At 38.2% G+C, this 7,982-nt stretch overlaps 1 long non-coding RNA gene across 1 annotated transcript; it reads left to right on the top strand.

The window, feature by feature from the left end:
* Positions 1-859: 859 nt before the first annotated feature.
* Positions 860-4,884, top strand: LOC117421055 (uncharacterized). The gene is made up of 3 exons (XR_004547447.3): positions 860-975; positions 3,742-3,814; positions 4,558-4,884. It is a non-coding gene; the product is annotated as an uncharacterized LOC117421055 (long non-coding RNA).
* The last annotated feature ends 3,098 nt before the right edge of the window (positions 4,885-7,982 follow it).

Raw genomic sequence — 7,982 nt, forward strand, 5'->3', positions numbered from 1 at the left:
TTATTTTCCTAATTCCCAGGGATATGCCCTAAGAATTTCCCATAGATGTTTGTATAGATATTAAATATGCAGTACATTAGAATGTACTATAAATATTTATATTCTATAAATATCTAATCCAGGGGTTTTAATCTTGACATTTTCTAATGATCGATTAATCATCCGATCTATTAATCACACACGTTTACTAGTGAGATGAAATTGTATTGAAAGACAATTACAAGTAATACAAAGTATTAACCTAACGCTATTGTAGCTGGCCGATCAGTGAAATAAAAACACTTCCAGAGGTTTGTGAAATATATTTATATTTATAAATTTATTGCATTTATATAGCGCTTTTTATACAAAAGTATCGCAAAGCACTGTACAGTACATACAGTACAGAAAAAAAGAACAAACCACAATACATTTGTAAAGCACGTCACACATACAACTGCCACAGTTAGACCATTTAAATAACAGTATACACATAATATAAAAACTGTAACAGTCCCAGGTTCCCTGACAAACAAAGGCAGAGCATTCCATAATTTAGGAGCTCTACAAGAAAAAGCCCTACCTCCTGTGTTTTTTTTTTTCTTGACTCTAGGAATAATCAGCAGCCCCGCATCCTGTGATCTCAGTGCGGTTTGGAAGATACGGGGTCAGTAACTCCTGCAAATAACTAGGTGCTAATCCATTCAGGGCCTTGTAAGTTAACAGCAGAATCTTAAAATCAATTCTATACTGCACAGGGAGCCAATATAAAGATGCCAAAACAGGGGTAATATGTTCACTTTTCCTGGTTTTAGTCAGAATTCTAGTGACGGTATTCTGAACAAGCTGCAAGCGGGATACTACATGTTTTGGGATATCAGAATAATATAAACCACACCTTATTTTTACTATCTTTACACGTTAGTGGTGTGTATTTTTCTTACAGTTTGGCAAGCCAGCGTGGAGAGGATTTTTCAGGACTGGAAGGCGAGCATGGTGAGTATCAGTATTTTTAGAACTTTTCTAACTTCTGTTAGACAAAGGGACAGCAGAGGGGAGGTACCCCGCATTAAGCTCGACTGCACATGCTCCACCTAAGAACGTAGAGGTGGAGAAGGGACAGTCCAGGGAATCTCCCTCTTGCAAACCCAATTTTGTTTTTGTTTTTAACGTATAAATAGTTCTTGTGTAAAACTGATCATTTTATATGTGAGCTGTAGTAATATGAATATAGGATTGTAAGTCCCCACTAAATCAGGACACAGAAGGTTGCGATATTATACCGGCAGTTGTCAGGCGAGCACACAAATACGTCTTGGGTCAGATCTCTCAAATTAGTATAGAAGACAGTTTTGGGTATGGCAGAGAGTTAATGACAATTGTTTGAACAGACTATTAGCATGGAGGAATTTATTGAGGCATATGTTGTTGAACATGTTCCTAAGGACAGTGTCTATGAGGGATTACAACACAAAGCTGACCCGTGGGGTTTGGTGAAACTACAGTTTGAAGGGTATTTGTCCAAAAACTAAGAAAGCTAAATTGCTGGTGATATTATTGGGCTTGCAGATAAGCAATTCAGAATATCAAATTATAGAGTTACAGAGGACAAGCAAGAAAATGTCTGAACAATTGCAGAAGGTTGAGGGCATATATGATTGTTTGGTCAGAAAGTGGGGAAAAAATACAACCGGGAGTTGTAAGAGATAAAATACATGTAATTTGACAGTTTGAAAATATTTGCTTACATGTAATTGGAAGTTAGGCCAAGAGAGTCATTTAAAATATTAACTTAGTTTGTAATTACAGTTTTTGGTGTTTTATGGGTTGAAAGGGATCACACCTGGCTCTTTTTAATTTAAACGTTTCATTGCAAGGGGATGGAGAGAACCAAAATATGGAGGGTTTTCTTTGTAATCAATGGTACTGAAAATGGGTTATAAAGTGTATCGTGCTTTTAAGGGGGGAGATGTTTGTCTGATTGTGTGGCATGTCAAGATGTATTTATTTATTTATGTATTTATGTATTTTTTATTTTTTATTTTTTAAATTTAGTCAATTTAGCCAATGTTTTTTTTACCCCGGTTTTCTCCCCAATTTGGAATGCCCAATTGTTATTTGTATCCTGGTTCACCGCTGCAACCCCCTGGCGACTCGGGAAAAGGAGGCTGGAACACGTGTCCTCCGAAATGTGCTCCTGCCAATCCGGCATTTTTCACACTGCAGATCCATAGCAAAGCCACCAGACCTAAAGTGCCGGCGGACAACACAGATCTGATGAATTCACTGCAGAACCGCAGGCGCTCTATTTGCGTGCGGTGAACCGTGGATTCCCCTGCCGACATAAGCCCTCCCTACCCGGGCGGCGCTCGGCCAATTGTGCGCAACCCCCTTGGAACCCCCGGTCACGGTCGACAATGCCTGGATTCAAACCTGCGATCTCCAGGCTATAGGCCGCATCCTGCAATCCATGTGGAGTGCCTTTACTGGATGCTCCACTTGGGAGCACCGTATTTATTTATTAATAGCTGTTTTTTATTTCTACATGAAATGAAAAAGAATGAAATCACATCTTATCACAAGGCGAGACATCTGCGATGTTGATGCCAACTTTCTTTACAACAGCAGCCTGAGAAACCACACAAGACTCCTCCTTCTTCAAGAGTTCAACATGGTTTACACAATTTACGCAAGTCACAGCGTAATCACATACTCACTATACTGTGCTACGTGATCTCTTTTCATCATTTGAAAATACTGTATCCCAATTAAACAAATTGGCGTCCCAATTAAACAACACAAATAGCATTTGGAAGAACCGTTTCCCAGAGTTGTATCCCATTTAAGCAGAAATCCCGATTAACAGTATCCCGATTAGGCGGTGTCGACTGTATAATAAAGTAACATTTAAAAGTAAATAATAATAATAATAATAATAATAATAATAATAATAATAATAATAATAATGACAATTAATAAAAACGTGTCCAGCATTAGAAATTTCTTTAGTTTGCTTCAGCTTACATTTTGATGTTCCTAACAGCAAACACTAACTATATACACTGTAATTAAATCACTAAACCACTAAGCCAGTTTTGAGACAAACAAGTTTTTCAATTTACATTTTCTGATACTGTTTGAAATACATTGAATTAAAAAAAATAATCAACATACTTGTGACAAGATAACACGATAAACTTGTATTGCTGCCGTGAATGGAAAGCACCGATGAACAAATGTTGCAAGTTGCAGTCTTTTATCTTCATTCTGAGATATAGTGAAATATTAGGTATACCTTCCAGTAAGTACCCTCTGCCATTTTTCAAGATGTGTTTTTCGCCCACAGTTTTTTGACACCACACTCAGGTAGACCCACAGTTGTGAATAATCGACTAAAACCCCTAATCTAAACTAATGTCACCATTATTTTATAGAAATATGTATTATTCTGTTATCATATCAAGGTTTATAGGCACCAAGCATTTATGGGGTTAACATATCCTGCAACTGTGGGGGATTGCTATTTCACAACAACTCGCTATAGCCTGCAGATACAGGAGATTGTCAGGGAGTAAATATTTTATTGGGTCTTTTTCCACACTATGTATTTGGTGGAACTATATTCTATTTAGAGGATTGCTTCTATTTAGAGGGGCAATGATATCCCTTCTCTTTCCCTTTAGGTGTACCCCTAAAATCACTGAACAGCTGGAATTTTCTTTTGTTGTGAAGTTTCTTTTCTCTTTTCCTCTGCTTTTGTAGCTGCATCTCCATTTCGATGGGACCCAAAATCCATGCAAAAAGTTGTCAGAGGTCTTACCTCACAGGTCTAAAGGTAAGATCCTGAGCCACACCTTCTATCATGCCTTTAAATACTGTAAATATTATAACACTTGTTTCCTTGCTTATTGTAATATGCTGTAGGTAAAAGCATGGTATTATTATATATTGAATAAAATAACCATCCTACACCACCGGGACTAGAACAGGTCAGTTCATAAAGGCAGCAGTCAGCTTTCAGAGGATCAGGTGTGATATTTAACTTCAGTGCAGCCTGTGCCATGTTAAAAGAACATTTCAGATTGGAATATTGTAGCAGTTCCCATGCTACATAATGTGGGTGTAAATCTCACCCACCTGTCTCTTTAATTAGGGTCAGTAGCCTGGCCAGGTTAAAACTTCATTTCCCACAGTTCCTTGCAACCACCCTCTGTTAATACTCTCTCCCCATTGGCTCATTCAAGTATCTACTCTTCCAATCTCAGGGCTCCTTAGAATCCAGCACCTGTACTAAAGATGGCTGATTAGGCCTGGAGGGCGACTCTCTTTCTTTGAGGAATCTGTTATAACCTACAGCTTTACAAAATTGAATCTCAGGGAATCTTTTAGCATCTTTAGGTAATTCCAGTGTACCCTGCACTTTGTGTAAACACTTATTTTAGTTTTCACTGTTACCTGTTTATGTTTAGCTGTTTTTCAAGGTCTATTTAGTGTTTGTTGTTTTGTGTGTTCAGTCTCCATTTTTTCCTGATTCTCCTGATTTTTTTCCAAACAACTGTTCAACATTCAACTCGGCAGTACTGGACAGACTCATCATTTTCAACACACTCAATTTTTTCAACCTTCTTCAATCACCATCATTACTGGACACTTTGCTGGACTTCTTTATCTGTTGGTGAGATCATTCCTTTTCTGTTTTTTCTACTTTAATTTGATACTTTATTTCCTGTATTTTTTTTGCTTTTGTTCTTTTATTACTTTGTTTGGTTTTCAGTCACATTACTCTACTGGACTTGTTAGGCCTAACTTTCATGCACCATGCATTGCCATCCAGACTTATTGTTACCATCTGTGATTTTTTCATTGACCTTTATCTTTGTCTGTCTGTCAGTGTTTCGATTTTGTGTTGTATGTGTGTTGGGGCGGGGGCGGGGGGGGGGGCGGGGGCGGGGGCGGGGGCGGGGGGGGGGGGGGGTTTGAGGCCCACTGGACACTACACCCATTTCTCCTTTGTGTTACTTTTTGGCCTTCTGTTTTCCATTTACCAACTTACCTGTACTATCTTTATACTTAACAGTTTTGTCCACCTTCCCTACTTATCTGTACCAGCTTTATTCTTACCTGTTCCCTGCAATTTTGTTTTCCTTTGTTATTATTATTTCCAATCTTTCTTATGGTTGTTTCTTCTGTATTTTGGTTTTTGTTAACTTTTTCTATTTGTTGACATTATTATTCACAACAATAAACCAGTTGTTCATGAAATTGACACCTCTGATGTCCTTGCTTTTGCTGTCTGTCACTCTTGCTGACTTATTTAGTTATAGGAATAGGGCCAGTAGTATCTCATTAGGGAAGACTTAGAGTGACTGTTACAATATGACTTCTGAAAGAGGAATTCCTAGAGCTCTTTGTTAAAATTCACCTTGTATCAGTGAAACCCCCACAAGTACTATTAACAGGAAGATGAAACGCAGAGGGTTTTAAATGACTGCAAAGTAGGAGTTGTGGAGACTCATCAAATAAGTTATATTGATTTTTACTCAACTGCTTTAATGGTTAAGCTGATTTACTTAACAGTTGCACAGAATTAATATTGTGCATTAGAGTAATACATGTTGAATTTGGGAAGGACAATGGTGAGGTAACAGAGATTACCATGGCTTGTATGTGATGGAATGACATTTGTAGATCTTTTGGTTATCGGAAATCTTAAACATAAATTAGTAAGTCTATTGTCTTCTAATACACATCAGTTCATGTATTTCTCACATCTGATTCACAGTCATTTTTGTCAATTATTTAGAGCTACTGCATGGAGGAAAGGAGTAATGGAAGTGGTGATAAGACAAAAGTGACCCACAGTGCTAAAGAATTGTGTACAAATGTTGAATTCCCAGGTGATCCGCACACATTACTGTACTTGAATTTAAACTATTTGTATGCTGTCCCAATGCACTGGGTACTTGAATAGCACTCAGATTGCATTAGGAGTTCCATCACATGTTGAAATGTTGCTTGTAATGCAAAAAATGTGTATGGTGTATGTTGACAAAATATGGGGGATAACTGGGATATGGAGGCTGTGTGGTCCAGTGGTTAAAGAAAAGGGCTTGTAACCAGGAGGTCCCTGGTTCAAATCCCACCTCGGCCACTGACTCATTGTGTGACCCTGAGCAAGTCACTTAACCTCCTTGTGCTCTGTCTTTCGGGTAAGACGTAGTTGTAAGTGACTCTGCAGCTGATGCATAGTTCACACATGTAAGTCGCCTTGGATGCATAGTTCACACATGTAAGTCGCCTTGGATAAAGGCGTCTGCTAAATAAACAGATAATAATAATATGGCTGTGTGGCAAAGTGCCCCGCCCCTGTGTGCATTTGTGTGTTCTGTGTATGTATGTATGCGTGCGTGTGTAAATGTTGGTGTATAGTCATTGGTACACGGGATATAAACGGGTCTGTGTTTCACGTGTATTTAAAAAGTGTATATTTGTATTTAGGCACGGGATTGCACATCACGCACGTGCATTTAAAATATAATATGTGAACACGGGGTTTCACGTAATGAATTCACGTGCTGGGATTCAATTACTAATTAATTACTCACTTGAATCCCAGCACGTGAATTCATTACGTGAAACCCCGTGTTCACATATTATATTTTAAATGCACGTGCGTGATGTGCAATCCCGTGCCTAAATACAAATATACACTTTTTAAATACACGTGAAACACAGACCCGTTTATATCCCGTGTACCAATGACTATACACCAACATTTACACACGCACGCATACATACATACACAGAACACACAAATGCACACAGGGGCGGGGCACTTTGCCACAGGCTGTTATGTGGGTTAGAGTTGTCTAGGAGACAGACATGCCAAAGCAATAGCTATATTTACAACTTCACATGCATTTCACTTCCAGTATTAACTATTCTCTATTGAATATTCTAAAAATGTGGATTTAGATTTGACCCCTGAACTGTGAAATACCTGGTTTACATGCCTAGAATTGGAATTTGGAATACAGTTTTAAGGATCCATATCGGTATGACCATTCCATACAGTACTATACATTCACATGTTATAGAGGCACCAGTCATTTCATTATGTTTGCTCTTGTAGTAATTTTACAGAAAAAGAGAAGTCATGATACTGTAATGAATTGGCATCTCAGCCCATTGAATTGAATGGTATTTGCCAGAGTTCATCTGTACGGTTATATATTGAAGTCAAAGAAAAAATAAAGCACATCCTTTTGTATCAAGGGAAGGAGGCACAGAGGAGTAATAAGTGAACCTACTGCCTTTCAATTCTTTCTGTGTACCTTTGGTGTCTCTCACGGTACATTTTTAGTCAATGCACATAACACATATGTTTTAAACTTGAAACTGGCAGAAAGAAATACTATTATGCTGCTGCTATATGTCTCATGAGACTCCCAAGATGGAATAATTTAACCTATGCGTTTTGTATCCCCCATTTCCCTTGCCTCTTGCAGCACTGGCACATTTAAAAATAGGAATTGTTATCTTGTGCTGGGTTACTAGGTTAGATAATGTTGCAGATCCTCTCATTTAATTAATTGCATGTTTCTTTTTCACTATGTTGTGTATTTTGAATTAATCACACAATTACATTGGTCTTTTATTTGACACTTGTATGTTCATCCAAGCACGTATTTATATATGATTTGATTAAACATGTAATCATTTTGGCTTTTTGTTTAACACTTGTATGTTTATTTGCGCACAAGGATTTCTTGGATCGCTACTGATTTAACTGACAAGGAGAGAAGGAATCTGAGCTGCAAGTCTACCACCTGACCAGAAAGGGTGCTTTGTAAGCTTAGTGGTACGGTTTCCCAGAGACGGCTCGACTCGATGGTAGGTCGGATCCACAAGTCATCCATTTTGGAGAAAGCACGTAGTTGCAAAACTGTTAAACAAATCCATTGTGATCAGCTGTGGGGCAACGATTGGATAGAGCGTGGCGC

Source organism: Acipenser ruthenus, chromosome 1, assembly GCF_902713425.1.
Source record: "Acipenser ruthenus chromosome 1, fAciRut3.2 maternal haplotype, whole genome shotgun sequence".
Taxonomy (NCBI): domain Eukaryota; kingdom Metazoa; phylum Chordata; class Actinopteri; order Acipenseriformes; family Acipenseridae; genus Acipenser; species Acipenser ruthenus.